The 17,581-nt window shown below is 42.2% G+C and overlaps 1 long non-coding RNA gene across 1 annotated transcript in view; it reads left to right on the top strand.

The window, feature by feature from the left end:
* Window positions 1-17,581, top strand: part of LOC308577116 — a 72,117-nt gene that overhangs the window by 16,183 nt on the left and 38,353 nt on the right. The gene's annotated exons all lie outside the window — the stretch shown is intronic.

Raw genomic sequence — 17,581 nt, 5'->3', positions numbered from 1 at the left:
CACAATAATAAGGTAGACAGAACTAGGTAGATGTGATATCAGATTTTTTGTTTGTGAATCTATTACATATGAGAATGCTGGCAGAGAATATAGCATTTTGTATTTGTCAGAGATAGCCCATTTTACTAAGTGCACCTAACTCCTTTTATTGGGCACCTGCCAAAGCCGTATTATTACCATCTAAGCAGGTTATAGACTGTTGGCATTTAAGATTAAGCAGTACTTAATGACAGAAGCAAAGCAACGCTGGAAGGTAATGTTTAATGATGGGCAAACTTCAAAACACTGGATTTTGTAAATGGTGAATGGACATAAATGGCAGTTTGTCAGAAAGCAAAAATGTAATTAAAGCAGCACCTGCCTGGAGTTTGGAACAAGATATTTCATGATTGAAGAGAAAAGGGAAAAATAGTAGTAACTGATAAAACTCTAAAATTCAATGGGGCCTGGAGTAGGTTTCTGTGGGAATAATATTTCCTACTGCTCTATCTGGTAAAAAATTAGGTAAAAGTCTGATGTTTTCCCAGATAAGTAAATAAGATTTGCTTATTCACTATACTGTAAGGAAGTTCTATTAGGCAACTGCTTAGAACTGGCTCATTTTTTGGGGCCTAAATATGTCTTTGGGGCATATTTACATTTATTGTATGACCTTACAAATACACACACACTGCTCCAATTTTTGCCAAATTACTGTCATTGATATCTTGTTTCTTCTTAAAGCACATCAGTACATGACATTACATGGAAGTGAGATTTCTTGACTGTTGGCTTATTCTAGTGGTTACACATAAGTGTGACACATGGATGTGTTGGTGACAAGTGTCACAGGTAGTTTGCTAGTTTTGTTCAGAGAAAACCCCAAGGATGTGGATTTAAGATGCTGAAGGCCAGATTGTCAATTCTTAATGATTCAAGGCAAGTATTAAGTGAAGCAAGAACACAGCTGAGTGACATTGCAATAGATGAAAAACAACATTTGAAAATTATAGAAGCTTGCTAAGAAAGTTCATCAAGTCCGGTAAATCAAGGACATTCTTCCAGTGGGACTTTTAGATCAGACCACATCTTGGTTGCTTTCCCACCTTCATGATTGGTTATGCTAATAAATTTAGAACATCTAACTCAGTACTTGTTATCAAGAGACAGACAACTGTAAATAGAACTTGTACAGGACACGAGGTATTTATTGAAGCTGGCTCACATTATTTTAAAGGCAGCTTGGTTCAACAAAAGTTATTCTCAACTATTATATGGTAATTGATTAATAGCCACGTTTTCCTTGCAAATTGGGTGACATTGCAATTTTAGATATTTGTTTTGAGAAAGAAGCCCAAATTTATGTCGCTTTTAAAAGTTAAAGGGACTTGTGTGTGCATGTGGAAAGATGCGGAAATGAAGGATGTGGTGAGTTCTCATCTTTGCCCAAAATGGTAGCCCTCTCAGATGGAAGTGATATTGACGAGAAAGTGCCTTTAAGATGACATTGAGTACAGGTATGTCTTGTAAAAGGCCTATATGCTCCTTAGAGATGGTTTATCACCTCTGAAAGATGAGAAAGGGACCAACTACTTGTAAATCAGACGAGGAGAAGAGCAGCTTAGCCTTTTCACCTTGTGCAGCGAAAAGGTTAGTGTCAATCCTGCTGGGCACTCTGTGCATATTAATTTTTTTTAAAAAAAATCAAACTCCCTCTTGAACAATTCATTTTGAATAGATCAGGAATACTTGTATCTGGATTCTCTAGCCATAAAATATTCTGTGAATGATTTTAAGGGACAACTCTAGGTGTGAGAAACTGTTGCAGTATTGATATCCTCCTGTCCCTCAGCTTTCTTCATGGGTTGCTTCCAGAGCAGACTGTTAATGTAAGTTTGTGTCATGTTTTTAACCATCTGTGTTATGAATGGTTGTTCAACAAGAGAGTGGCATTTATCACATACAGGATCGCATGTACTTCACACTTTTTCTCCCCCAGACCTCTTTTCCCTGCTCGGTAACCCTTCCTCAGTTGGTTAAAATAAAAAAATTCCTTCCAGTAGCACCTTAAAGACCAACTAAGTTAGTTCTTGGTATGAGCTTTCGTGTGCATGCACACTTCTTCAGATACTTCTTCGTATCTGAAGAAGTGTGCATGCACACGAAAGCTCATACCAAGAACTAACTTAGTTGGTCTTTAAGGTGCTACTGGAAGGAATTTTTTTATTTTGACTATTTTGACTATGGCAGACCAACACGGCTACCTATCTACTTCAGTTGGTTAAATTTCTCTTCCCCTGTGATTGGCTCCATGCTTGCATTAAGCTTTTCCTAAATTAGTAGGGGCATGGGGGGGGGGATTTCCACCAGAATTGTGGAAGGGCGAGGGAGGTTGAAAAATTTTCCTTTTCCTACAGTCCCGCTTGTTTCTTCCTCAGATGACTGGAAAGCAGCTGAGAGTAGTGAAAAGGGGGCTGAAATGCAGAAAAAAGGCTCCTTTATAGGTAGGGTGGGATATTGATTAAATAAATCAATAATTCTTCCCCCCGCAGCTGCTCCTCCAGTGGGAAGTTATGGCCCATAAGCAGCCTGCACACTTCTGAACAAAAATTAGAAAAAAGGACTTGTCTCTTGGAGACTATACATACTGACTGGAGACTATGCATATGGCCCAGCGAATGTACAAAATGCGGCCAAGAATGTACAGAATTCAGCAGAGAGATGCACATTTCCTATGGAAGTAGTATGTGCACATTCTCCTCGAGGCCTAGTGAATGTACACAATGGACCTTAACACTCCTATTTATGTATGTATTTATTTAAATAAATGGATACTGTACACGCCTTGATTGTAAAAAAACAACCAGCCTAAAAGACGTTTACAAAAAGATAAAACAGTAAAATCAAGAAGAATCACAACCATACAAAAGTTAAAATACTAAAAATACTAAAAATAAAAATAAAAAAAGGTTCTAAGCATCTGGCTAGGCTTGCCTAAACAAGAATGTACAGTGAAGGCACCTGCTTGTTCTCAATAGGTAGGGAGTCCCAAAGTGCAGGTGCTGCCTCACTAAACAATCAAGTTCTTAAAATGTGGATCGGGCAATATGCAGCACCTGGGGTAGTGCCTCCAGCAGTTTTAAATTTTTTAGTATGTGTGTATGTACACACACAGACACACACACAGAGAGAATAAAAAACCAAGATTTTTCTCTAACAAAGCAGCTGGCCAGTACTATGCCCAGTGCAAGTAAGGGTCTTCATTTCACTTTGACATATGGTTGACATTATAAAGTATTTTTCTTTGCTCAGGAAGACCCTTAATACTTAGCTTTAATCATACAATAGAGAGCAATATAATTTTCCTGGCAAACTAAAATAGATGTGCAAATTGAAACAAAAGGATGGGATCTAACAGAGGCATGTAGTCTTGCGCGCTCATATATAACCAGGAGTGAGCATAGTAGGGAATATGTCTATATTAAGGCCAGAAAAGCAAAACAAAATCCATGCTGTGGATATAAAGCTCACTGTTAAAAGAGCTAGAAAGGTTCACAGCAAGAAAATGGAAATGCACAATTGTATTTGTACAGAAAGCGCTTCCCATTGTCTTATTTGAAAACTCTTCCTGTCTCCCTCCATTGATTCCCTCATTGCACTCCAACCTAGATCTTCCTCCGAGAGCAACAGCAACAACCCCCTTCATTATTTTGTTTGCAATTGTGGACTAGGCAACATGTAATTGCCACAGAATCGGGCTAATGCTGTTATAATGTTACAGGTTACCCCAATCTCTGTTGACTGGTAGCAAGATTCCAGGGGTCTTTGCACATAAACCAGGGTTTATGTTACTTTGGAATGAGGCACAGCAGAAACTAGTTTATTTTACACATATTTACAACCTGGGTTTGGGTGGAGGGAGTGCAGAACATTACAAACCCTCCAAGTGTCCCTTTTTTTCAGGGACAGCCCCAGATTTACAGAAGCCATCGCAGTTTCTGATGTGATCCCAGAATGTTCCGCTTATCCTTAGGATGTCCCTATTCTCATCAGGGGAATGTTGGAAGGTATGGAGTTATGAGATTCCCAAGCCAAGGAGTTAAGTAACTATACAACCTTTAGAAGACATCTGAAGGCAGCCCTGCATAGGGAAGTTTTTTTTAAAAAAATGTTGTATTATTATTTTTTATATGACATTACACCCCAGGAGTGTCTCTCAGTACAGCCTCTCCTAACTGAAGTGCATGGAGTTCTCCCTCCCCCTTACTGCAAAGCTCTGTTTTTTAAAAGGACACATTTTTCCTGTGATTACATCACACCCCATTACCCTGGCAACCTCCCCCTCCCAACTCTGCTATTGTCTTTTGCAAACTAATACACAGCTGGGGGAGGAACCCCAGCCCCCTTCTTGTCTGATGCTGAGTGTCTTACCTTTTGTCAGGTAAATTATCACCTGCCTTTGTTCTCTCTATAAGCCAAGCTCATGAGGAAGCTGGTTTGACTTATTTTATTTAGGCCTTGCTGGATCCATTGCTCAAAACCCACATTTAGTAATTTCAGAAATTATGAGGAGAGCCTGGCCCTCAGGAATTTTAGGGGATGCTTTTCCCCAGTGAAACCAAAACAATAGCATCAAGAAAAGAATGAGGTTTTGTTGCTGGTGGAAGCACAGACAACTTTTCAGTTATATCCATCTCTCCAACTAGTTTAATAGTACTTGGTTTATAATTAGGCCTAGCAGAGTGAGATGGGGATCAGGATGTGTTTGTATGTTAAGAGCACAGCCTGCTCCTTTGTCCTCAAGTCACCTCATCGCTGCTGGGCATTTCAGGAGACTCTGAGCTGAAGTCAAAATGTGAATCGTTGCCAGGTACAGCATGTCATTTTAAACATAAGGAAAATGTGGCAAAATAATACAAGCCCGTTCCTGCAGCGTTTCCTCACACAATGCTCCTTCTGAACTTGGTGGGAGTTTTTTTTGCGTGAGGTAAAAATCTTAAAAATAGGGCTTGGCCAGTCTAATTCATAATTCCCTGTGCCATCCAGGGAAGGCTACATAACTGTACCAAAAATGTATGCTGAAGCGATTCGCCATTCTTTTGCAGACTTGAGTATGCCAAGATGGCTGTTGGTGCTCTTTGACACCAACGGAAAGTTGCTTTGTCGTTTTGGAAACATCTCCTGCACAACCTGCAGAAAGAGAAATCCAACTGGCACTGAAAGGGGAGAAAATGAAGGGGGAAATCTCTTTACAGAAGGCACTTGCCATTTCCACAAGGAAGATGTTGAGCTTCTGTTGCTCTATGAATCTCTTATTGTATGTAGTTAATGGAAAATGGAGTACTCTAGGCAATCAAGATTTATCATTCACTTTACAAACAAGAAACAGTTTTGTTTGTTTGTTTGCTATTTTAAATAGATGGCTAATCTTTTTTGGCCTTCCATGACAAGCAAGGCAGCCTCTCAGATCAGTCTGACACATGAAACAGGGTGCACCTTTGAATTGCTTTAAGTGGGGAAGGAGCAAGTCTGGAAGGAGAAAAGCAGTGCCCTGTTGTCATAGTTAGGCCACTTCTTGGTGAAGTTGTCTTGTAATGGTTAGTCCCACCTGCAGGGGCAGGGGGCCAGAGAAGAAAGATGGTCTGCCCTTGGTGGCTAATGGATTCTCGTGGATTTCTGATAACTTTGGGGGATTTTTTTTTCCAGTGGATAGAGGAGGTGATCCTGTCAAGGCACTTGTGTGGGGTAGTGGTTAAGAGCGGTAGTCACGTAATCTGGGGAACTGGGTTCGCGTCTCCGCTCCTCCACATGCAGCTGCTGGATGACCTTGGGCCAGTCACACTTCTTTGAAGTCTCTCAGCCCCACTCACCTCACAGAGTGTTTGTTGTGGGGGAGGAAGGGAAAGGAGATTGTTAGCCGCTTTGAGACTCCTGAAGGGGAGTGAAAGGCGGGATATCAAATCCAAACTCTTCTTCTTCTTCTTCTTGTTTCATGGTGGAACATCAACAGGATCACTCCCAAGGTTCCTCTCTGGTGCTGTGGATATCACATGGCTCCTTGGTACTCTGAGGAGCTGCGGTCGATGGCGCAGGTTGGACGAAGACTGCCACACAAATGGTGGAAACCTTGTACTGAAGCTAATTGAACCTGTGTTAGGAGACATAGCTGTGCTTACCACATGACAGTGGAGGCAGTAAATAAATTGTATTTCCCTGTGCCAGTCATATCCCTGAGCAGTTGGGCTGGCAGAGTTGGAGATCAGTGACCCTGGATTTGGTGTGTGTATATTTACATGATTTCAAGTACTTCTGTAAAACAGTTTTTATTTATTGATAAATTACTGAAGCACATATTCAACCAAACAAGCTATAGCTTAGGGCCCCACTCTCTTGGGGGACCCCAAAAAAATTAAAAGAGGAAAAAAACCTGGATGTACATTTCCAAAATATAAGATAAACTTCTTCTTAATTGTATTTCAGTTCAACAATTACTTGAATAAACTACATATTTTGTATGTGCAAATGGCTTTAGATACCTATTAGGCCAATAAATTACCATGTAGCATATAGTCAACACAACAAACAGAGACCGTTTGTTGTTGACAATGGACAGCTGGACATATAAAGGGCCCCTTTACCTTCAGTGGCTTAGGGCCTCATCAGACCTAAATCCAGCCCTGCCCATGACACAAACACACATGCTATCTCCACAGAAAAAAGGGGTGCAATAGTTTTGTTCCCTTAGGAAGAACCATGGTGTTGTCTTAATTCGAAGAAACAGTGATGTCCTTTCCATGGAACCATTTACTGTGTTAAATCAGTCCTAGCTCTGAAGTCTTCCCAAGAGAGAACTACATTGTCTGGAAATGCCTAAGAAATTATGCAAAGGATTTTGAGATTTTTCCAGTACTGTCTGCTGTTTTAGGATAGCTCTTGGTCCACTCCTGTGTGACTTCAAATCATAATCTCTGATTCTCACCTAGATACCATAGAAGTGTTGGTTTTCCGATTTATGATTTTCTGTGGGTACGGTTTGTTCATGTTGCTTACAATGTATATTTATATTGGCCATATTATTGAATTAAAACTTCATCTATAATACAAAGGATTGGTCCACATCTGCTTGTATGTCACACATGTTCCTTTAAAACATGTCTGGGTCACTGGGAAGCAAACTGCTTGTTTTTATGGATTCCTTGTGCTCATTCCACTCTTCATCCTCTCACAAGGCTCTCAAATTGTGTGTATGCTTCATACCATGTTCATACTGTGAATCTCTCCCCACCACACCATGTTTGTCATTTCCCATTATGGAGCATATCTAAACTCATAAAATTAATTTCTATTAATCCTGTGAATATTCAGAGTTTTGACTACAGAAAAGAGAGCTGTACGCTTTGCATATTGGAATGGAAAAGTGGGCAAGGAAATGGGTGGACATTTGGAAAGGAATAAGGATATAATAGACTCTGCTGTTTGACTTCTGGGATATCTCTCCACTCATATAGGGTGAGATGAAATGTTGAGTCATTCTGTACTTAGATTTTGAGTGGGTGTCACACAGCAACTGAGTATTGTGTGGCAACACATATTCACATTCTGCAAATCAGCAGTAAGCCGTCTTGATAGAAAGTTTGAGCAGAAAAGAATATAGAATATGTGTTCAAGAGACACAATGGTATGAGTAATCATATTGTCCCTGCAGCACATACTCTGAACACTGCATATTTCCTTGCCCAGTTCCTGAACTGGGTTTTACTCTCCATTTCTTCAAGTCTCATGTTCTCTTGGGATTTCAATATCGTTGTTGCAGCATCAATGCAATCTTCTTTTGAGCTTTAAGCAAACATCCCTCGTGTTATTACATCTAACCTGGGATTGAGAAATGGCCACTGAAATGGACCAATCCCTACATTGTGTTCTGAGGACGCAAATGTCTACACCTACATCAATAATAAAAAATGATTGTTAAAGTGAATGAATGTTTTCATAATGCACCACTTCCTCATAAAAATATTTGCATCACCTACTTTCCATCTAGCTTAGTTTTGTGTTTAATTCCCTTGGTTAACTATAGGCTGGTACTTCTCTACATTCCCAGTGAAAACAGATCCACAATGTTTCTTCTTAAACAATAGGGCCTGTTAAACAAGCAGAGGTGTCTTTATTTTTTAAAAAGAAGCTTAGGACAGTACAAAAGTTAATCCTACTTCTCCCTGTAATTATTATTATTTTTTTAATAAAAAAAATCAGATCACAAACTGCCTTAAAGAAGAAGATGGTTACAGGAAACACTGACTGGACGTGCCTCTCTTTCGTTAGGAGTTTCTGTACAGCAATTAATGGGGCTTGTGGAAGGGAATGCAGCCATGTTCATTTCTATGCATGCAAGGGCATTCTCCCAGCTGCCTGTCCTTTGAATAGCTTTTTCCCCCCATTTAAATTGAAGGAGACAATTGCATATACAGTGCGAGGGCACTGACTTCACCCCAAACAATAAAAAAGCAATAAAACCTTGGGAACAGAATGTGTAAATAGAGCCTAACGATGATGTCCTTACACTGAAAAGCAAAACATGGAACTATTATTATGGTAATGATGTCAAATATTGGAGTTATATTATTCCACACTCATCCTAAGGTGCAGGAGTGCCGACAGGATAATCCATGCCCAGGACACTCTATGTGGATCAAACCATCAGCCCTCAGTCACAAAATAGGGTATAGTTTTTTATTTGATTTGCATGTACCCTGTGTCATATACAAATTTGCATCTTCTCTGGTAGGTGGGATGGAGGCCCCAAAATAAATCAGGGACCATATGCAAGTAATAAGATATCTGACAGACAGAATGTAAACAGGTGAAGCTTTCCCCATACAGTGGAACCTCTGTTTTCAAACTTATTCCGTTCTGGAAGACCATTTGGCTTCCGAAAAGTTCAAAAACTGAGAATCAGTGGGCTGGCTGCAAAGTAATGGGAAAAAATGAAAAAGCCATTTGGCTTCCAGAAATCGTTCAAAAACTGGAGCAGTTGCTTCAGAGGTATTGGCGTTTGGGAGCTGAAATGTTCCAAAATGGAGGTGTTTGGGAACCGAGGTTTGACTGTAGTACCGTATTTTTCGCCCTATAGGACGCACTTTCCCCCCTCCAAAAATGAAGGGGAAATCTGTGTGCGTCCTATGGGGCGAATGCAGGCTTTCGCTGAAGTTTCCGCAGGGCTCCCTAGGCTGCGGATAGCAGCCTGCTGCACGGATCACGGGGAGCGCTGAAGCAAAGCACCCCACGCTTCGGGCAGACATCGGGCAGCCCCACAAGCTTGGGGGACAGTGGGGAGGCGCAGCACCGCCATCCCACTGTTCCTCGACCTGGTTTGGATTCCCGACCTGGTTTTTGGGGGAAAATAAAGGAATTTCCCCCCCCCTTTATTCCCCCCCCAAAAAACTGGGTGCGTCCTATGGGCCGGTGCATCCTATGGGACGAAAAATACGGTAATTTCTGCTTAGCACACAGCTGTTAAAAGAATGAGTCCTCTTCAGCTCCAGTGCCAACCCTACACCATGCAAAGAACTCAACTCTCATTAGCTGAAAAGCACTTACTGTAGAATACTCTTTGTCTTTAATCAATTGATCCTTAGGTTGGCAATACCACATTCAGTGCCATTACTTTCAATGGGTCTACTGTGAGTAAAACTTAGTTGAATACAGCCCAGGGTCCAATCTTTGGGGTCAGGACAAGTCTGGCCAAAAAAATGATGGTTGTTGCTTCATGTCTATCCACTTTGCTGTAGCACAAACCACAGGCATGAGTTTGCCATCATAACATGTTGTTAGATACCTGGTAAAAAAAGGCCAGCAACCCGGGCTACAAGACATGTATAGAAACATATGACCCCACTTCTCTCAATGATCCCAGCGGTGTTTTGATGCATAAATTAGAAATACTGATCCATAGCTTTGTGACATGCAACATCACTCTTTTGTTTCTCTCCAGTTCCAATCCATTTGAGAAACACTGCTTTTAGCCACGTCTCCTTGATGGTGGCAAGGTCTGTGATGGACAGAATCAGACGTGGGTGGCGCTGTGGTCTAAACCACTGAGCCTCTTGGGCTTGCTGATGAAAGCACACCAGTGCAAGTAGATAAATAGGTACTGCTGTGGCAGGAAGGTAAACAACATTTCCATGTGCTCTGGCTTCCGTCACAGTGTTCTGCTGCCCCAGAAGTGGTTTAGTCAGGCTGGCCACATGACCCGGAAAGCTGTCTGTGGACAAACGCCGGCTCCCTCAGCCTGAAAAGTGAGATGAGGGCCACAACTCCATAGTCGCCTTTGACTGGACTTAGCCGTCCAGGGCTCCTTTACCTTTTTACCTTTTATAACACATTTCAGATGACCTTGGTCAGAATTTGCTTCTAAGGTACGTGCTAAAATCTAACAAATTCACAGCTCCATTTTAGCAGGAAAAGGTGACGAGAGCCAGTGTGATGTGGTGAATATTGCACTGAATTTAAAGCAAGGAAATCTGGGTTCAGTGCTTTGCTCAGCCATAAAGCTCATTGAATGACCAATCACCACCTCTCAGTGTAACTGGAAGTGAGAATTCATTACCATGCCCATGTGGCAGTAACAGAAGCAAAAAAATAAGGGGGGGCCTTTATTTTGATTCTTCCATTTCATCTTCTGAGAGCCACACAGCAGTGCTGTTCTAAGTGGTGACAGCCTTCTTGAAATCTAGCCCAGCCAGGAGGTCGCTGGAACCTTCAGCAGCTTGCTGTGACAATTTTGCAAATAACTTCAAGGATAAAACCCCACACATTCACTCAGAGCTTGACACCGCTGCTGGGGATCTGTCCCTGTGCAGATGTTTGCACCAGTTTCCATTTCTGAGGCCTGAAAATATGGGCAAGGCAAGTTCTTGCCTCAACTCTTGTCCATCCTGACTGATAAGAGTGAGAGAGATCCTGCTGGATCCTGGAATATTATGTCAGAGTTGGGAAGAAGTATAAAAACAGAGGTGGCAAAGATAAGGCTGTTTCTCAAGAAATCCTCCCCATACTTCATAACTGCTGACCTGTTGCCAGTCTCCCCTTTTTCAGCAAGATGTTCAAAAGGGTGGCAGCTGGTCAGCTTCAGAATCTCTCAAAGGAGGCTGGTTATCTAGACATATCACAGTCTGACTTTAGACCGCAGCTAGGGCCTGAAATGGGATGCGGGTGACTGTGGTCTAAACCAAAGAGCTTAGGGCTTGCCGATCAGAAGGTCGGCAGTTTGAATCCCCATGACGGGGTGAGCTCCCGTTGCTCGGTCCCTGCTCCTGCCAACCTAGCAGTTCGAAAGCACGTTAGATAGGTACCGCTCCGGCGGGAAGGTAAATGGCATTTCCGTGCATTGCTCTGGTTCACCAGAAGTGGCTTAGTCATGCTGTCCACATGACCCGGAAAGCTGTCTGCGGACAAACGCCGGCTCCCTCGGCCTGAAAGAGAAATGAGTGCTGCAACCCCAGAGTCGTCTACGACTGGACTTAACAATCAGGGGTCCCTTTAGGGCCTGAAATGCCTTTGATCACCCTGGTAGAGAGGAGGCAGAGTGGATCCCTCAGTGCCTTTTGATACCACTGACCACAGTATTTTTTCTGGGCTTTAGGTGGGGGGCATTGTGGGACAGCTACTAGACTTCTTAGGTATCCTTGTAATGCAAGCAAATGAAAAAATAAATAAATCCACACTTCTGCTTGCCCCATGATATCTAAGCATGGGTGCAAGTGGTTTTCCGTTTATCCCACTGCTTTCTCCTGGGAAAACCCATTCTTTGCAGCTGAATTGGAGCAAACATCAATCTGCTGAAAACTTGATTGGTGTTTACTACAGTTCAGTGGTAAAGACCAGGCTTTCCTGGGCAAAAGGGACAGGACAAGCAGAAGTGTGGATGATCCCTAAGTGAGTGTAACATGCCACCTTTTTAAAAAAGAGCTTCGTGATTGAGTTTTTTTTAATGTTCTCATGAAAAATTGTCAGTATTTTAATGTTTGTCTTCCTAATACGCTAATTTTAAAAACACAATTTTGCCTAATGCACACATTTTGATATACAAATAAATGAATATTAAATAATTGATTTCTACAAATGTTGGAGGAGTTGCTTTTTTAAAAAAATTCTGGTGTTTGCTTAAGCAGACACATTGCTTTCACAATTTTTTAAAAAATGGTTGTTTCCTTTCAGAGCCTGTATTCTCTCTCCCCCCCCCCCCATTCCCGGCTACTGATACTACTGTTGACATATCACACTATTGAAAATGGTGGGATGACTCAGAGCTTATGGCAGTGTCTGGGAAGTTACTGTGGCCCACGATCTGACTGTGTCACCCTTTTGCAGAAGTTGCATGAGGCAAGCAGTTTGGAACCAGATGGTTACAAAAGTGTCTTTTTTTCTGTGAGACATTCTCTCTCTCTCTCTCTCTCTCTCTCTCTCTCTCTCTCTCTCTCTCTCTCTCTCTCTGTGTGTGTGTGTGTGTATTCCACATAAAATGTTTTTGTGAATTGTAGTTTAAAATAAACACCAGATTTTTATGGCTTGAGAAAACAGAGATGCGATTAGCATTTTTTATTTTATTTTTGCTGGATTCCCTTCTTCTCCCAGAGTATTTCCACCCAGTGTTCGAAACTCCCATTGTTCTAGGCACATTTTGGGACAGAGAATTTTATTAGGGTGAGCAGTTTCTGAGCTCTGTGTGCAGTACCGCACCTAAGATTTCAGATTAAAACTGCAGAGTAGAAGGAAAGGAGGACTTTTTTCTGCAACCCCACTTGAAGCTACCCTCTGAAGACTGGAGAAGAGACCCTCTTAAGAATATTAGGGAGGTGGACAGGGGAAGGATTAGACCATGTGAAAAATGAACATAATATTTTAGCTGCAGTTCATTCATTTTCAGCTTTGTATTCTTGTTATTAAAAAGTGCATCTAGACATTCCGTCGTGGTGCCCATAACCTAGGTTTAAGGTGCCATTTAGCTCCTAAATTTCATATCTCAGTTTCTAACACTGCTTCCATCATAAGTGAAACAAATGAGAGTGCACTTTCAGCTGCAATGCCCCTGTTATGGCACCTCATTTATTATTGTATGTTTATCTATACCCCACCTTATTTCTCTGACAGGACCCAAGGAGGCTCACATGTAAAAACGAGAACCGCTAAAAACATAGAAACAAGCAATCATTGTGGGGCTAAAAAATTTAATTAATGACTTACTCATCTGACTTTTGAATGTGTATTTATTTGTTTTTAAGTGGGGAAATGAGATAGAATGGTCTTCTGAATGAACACCTGTGAATTCGACATAGATCAGAAATAGGATGATTAATCCATCCCTACTGCTGAATAAGAGGGATGCGGGTGGTGCTGTGGGTTAAACCACGGAGCCTAGGGCTTGCCGATCAGAAGGTCGGCAGTTCGAATCCCTGTGACGGGGTGAGCTCCTGTTGCTCGGTCCCTGCTCCTGCCAACCTAGCAGTTCGAAAGCACGTCAAAGTGCAAGTAGATAAATACCTTCTCTGGCGGGAAGGTAAACGGTGTTTCCGTGTGCTGCTCTGGTTCACCAGAAGAGGCTTAGTCATGCTGGCCACATGACCCGGAAGCTGTACACTGGCTCCCTCGGCCAATAAAGCGAGATGAGCACCACAACCCCAGAGTCGGTCACGACTGGACCTAATGGTTAGGGGTTCTTTAGTGCTGAATAGTCTGTGTTGGTTGGGGCTGATGTCATTCAAAACATCTGGATGACACAGGTTGGTGAAATCCAGTCTGCATGAGCTGCTCACCTGGGGTGGGCATTTTTCCCTGGCAAGAGGTTGAGGACAAAACATATTGGATCCTTCACAATAATGAGATATATTTTCTTGCCTGGCAATTTCAGCTGCCATGTGTACCAACCCTAGTGCCCAAACTTCATTGTAAAGCTGAAAATCTCTCTCTCCCCCCCAGTCATCTTTATGCTTCTTTCCTGCCTCCAGTGAGATTTTTATTGTGAAGAATTTTTCACTGCATAGAATTTCCCCTCTGATGACAGGTGCAAAATTTGTAGAACAATGAAATCGATTTGGAACTACTGTCAAAACGCTTATACCTTTCCCTCACTGGGACTGAGTTCTTAAAAAAAACCAAACCCAAACCCAAACAGCTCTTCGTTTTTGTAGCAAAATCTGCCTGTGGACTGTTCCTGCCATCCGAGAGCAATTTTTTCTGTAGCGCAATGTTAGATGATAAATAAAGACTGCATGTTTCGTGTTTATTGCCAGCATTTGATGAGAGACAAGTCAAACAAAAACCCAAGAAAAAGAGTGGCTGACTCAACGTCGGATTTACGTATAAGCTAAACAAGCTATAGCTTAGGGCCCCACTATCTTGGGGCTCTCCCAAAAATCTAAAAAAAAACCAAAAACACCTCTGGATGTACATTTCCAAAATATAGGATGAAAAACAAATAAAACAAAACCTATGTACAGCAACAGTGTAGGTACACAAATTACCATATAGCAAATATTGAACACAAAAACAGCGGCAATTCGTTGTTGACAAAGGACAGCTGGACATACAAAAGGGCCCCATTACCTTCAGTAGCTTAGGGCCTCATCAAACCTAAATCCCTAAACCCTGAGATGGTTGCTTGCTGTCTTCTTTTCACTGATTTTTCACTTAAGGTGCATGTAGACTCAGACTAGGCATTTTGCACCCCACTATTGGTAGTCACGCAGGTGGCACTGTGGTTTAAACCACAGAGCCTAGGACTTGCCGATCAGAAGGTCGGTGGTTCGAATCCCCACGGTGGGGTGAGCTCCCGTTGCTTGGTGCCTGCTCCTGCCAACCTAGCAGTTCGAAAGCATGTCAAAGTGCAAGAAGATAAATAGGTACCGCTCCGGTGGGAAGGTAAACGGCGTTTCTGTGCACTGCTCTGGTTTGCCAGAAGTGGCTTAGTCATGCTGGCCACATGACCCGGAAGCTGTACGCCAGCTCCCTTGGCCAATAAAGCGAGATGAGCGCCGCAACCCCAGAGTCGGTCACGACTGGACCTAATGGTCAGGGGTCTCTTTACCTTTATTGGTAGCCAAAAAAGTGTAACATATACATGTAGTTTGTGTTGTCATTCCTGAGTGTAGATATTAGAGTTTCTAGTTACAGGACATTAAGAGGCAGCTCATGGCCAAGTAGATGGGAGGGCTCCAAATTGGCTCCAAATTTTGTATATCTTGGCTTTTGCTGTTCTGCAGCTGGTTTTTCCCCTCCTTTTATAACTTCTAATGCCAATTAAATAGTATTAATGAGCTGGAGTCATTTCCCTCATCTTCGTCTCTGCCTTTACCAGAGACAAAGTATTTACCAGGTTCACCAGTTCAGCAAATAAATACCATAAGTGAAACCTCAGGAATTTCACGAAATATAGAGATGTTGGGTGCAATAGCAGCAATATAACCAGCTTGTGTGAAACAGTTATATCCAATTCAGTTCTACTCAGACTTGATTATTTTAGGTTCATTATTTCCAATGTTTCACTTTGAGTAGAACCTAGTTGGATACAACCCACATTTGTTGTTGCTGTTCAGTCGTTTAGTCGTGACCCCATGGACCAGAGCACACCAGGCACTCCTGTCTTCCACTGCCTCCCGCAGTTTGGTCAGACTCATGTTTGTAGCTTCGAGAACACTGTCCAACCACCTTGTCCTCTGTCGTCCCCTTCTCCTTGTGCCCTCCATCTTTCCCAACATCAGGGTCTTTTCCAGGGAGAAAGTGTAGACTTATCACACTCTCCCTATGGAATCCCTCTGAGTCACTTTAGCAGTAAGTGACCTCAGGTCTGTAGCTTTATACTATTTGTGTAGAATGTGAATATTGTTAATATGCTATTACAGGGATCGACTGGGAGGTTTAGGTAGATCACGGCCGATCACGGCCTGCTTTTCCTTTGCAGTTGCCCCTTGCCCTGTCCTCCATTTGCGCAGGATCGCTTGAACGGATATTTTGGTGAGTGAATTTTCCCCATTCCCCTTAAATAAAGTTCTATTTTTCTCTCTCCCCTCCCCCTCCCTAAAAAAGCACAACAACTTTAACCTGACCTCCCCTCCCCCCCTAAAAGGGGTAGATCACTGCCAGTTTTTAATTTTGTGAGTAGATCTCAGTCTCTTGGAAGTTGGATGTCCCTGCGCTATTAGTATCATGGCCAGGAATGTTTTTGCCCCTTCTTATTTTGAGATACTTTATAGTTTCCATTGAGAAATTAGACGCAGTGCCAAATGGAGGAATGACAGAGGACAGGGATGAAGATGTGGTAAAGAGCTAAGAATGTGTTTGCTTGTAAAATCAATGAATGGGGGAATAAGTGGCTGCTCCATTTAAGGTTGAGAAAGGATCTCTCTTTGTATTGACATACTATAATGTAGCAGAAATGGATTAATCTGAATAGTGTGACTTCCTTCCTTTCCTTTAATATGGGGAACTATGCTTGCACACTGCAGGCTCAGACTATTACATGCGCATAACAGGTGGTCCAACACTGCTACATCTGAAGGCAGCCCTGTTTAGGGGAGTTTTTAATGTGTGGCGTTTTAATGTATTTTTAATCTTTCGTTGGAAGCAGCCCAGAGTGGCTTGGGAAACCTAGCCAGATGGGCAGGGTATAAATAATAAATTAATATAGAGAGCCAGTGTGGTGTAGTGGTTAAGAGTGATAGACTCGTAATCTGGTGAACCGGGTTCGCATCTCCGCTCCTCCACATGCAGCTGCTGGGTGACCTTGGGCTAGTCACACTTCTCTGAAGTCTCTCAGCCCCACTCACCTCACAGAGTGTTTGTTGTGGGGGAGGAAGGGAAAGGAGATTGTTATCCGCTTTGAGACTCCTTCGGGTAGTGATAAAGCGGGATATCAAATCCAAACTCTTATTAAATTATTATTATTGCACTTCTTCAGAGGTGATGCTGCAGAGGGGCAAGGATGGTCAGGTCTTCTGCCTCAAACTATTTTATTTGGGTTCCTCTTTTCCTCTCCTTCCCAACCCAATGAAACCCCAGAGCTCTTATTTCCACACAGGTTAATGCACAAGGACTACTTCTTGCTATCTCAGAGACTGCTTTATTCTTTTTGTTTGTTTATTTGCCTGCTATTATTTGGATACATACGTACATTGAATTAATTTAACAATCCCGTTTCTCATTCCCAGGTAACTCTGGAGAACCACTGCCAGTCCTTGTGAGATGAGCCAAGACTAGAGCACGAGACTCTTAACCTTAGGGTTGTGGGTTTGAGCTCCATGTAGGGTAAAACAATTTGTGTTCCTTTCCAATTCTGCAATTCTATGATTCTCTAAGAGTTGGCATAAGTCTACTTACTATGTTCCTATACACATTCAGATGGAATATGGAGAAGCTGCAGTAGCTTCTCTTCTCCACATTCCTATCTCCCTGATTTTTCTCATGTTCCCTCCTTTCTATGATATTTAGTCAGCCACTAGGAACTCTGTGTGCATGTGTGCTGAATAAAGTAACCTTCCCAACAAATTGTTGTATTCAGAGGCATGGGACTCTTAGAAATCAGAACCTAGGCTGAAGCTATGTTTGTTCA

The sequence above is a fragment of the Podarcis bocagei genome, assembly GCF_964188305.1.
Source record: "Podarcis bocagei genome assembly, chromosome: 17".
Taxonomy (NCBI): Eukaryota; Metazoa; Chordata; class Lepidosauria; order Squamata; family Lacertidae; genus Podarcis; species Podarcis bocagei.
This window is presented reverse-complemented; position numbering and strand designations above follow the sequence as displayed.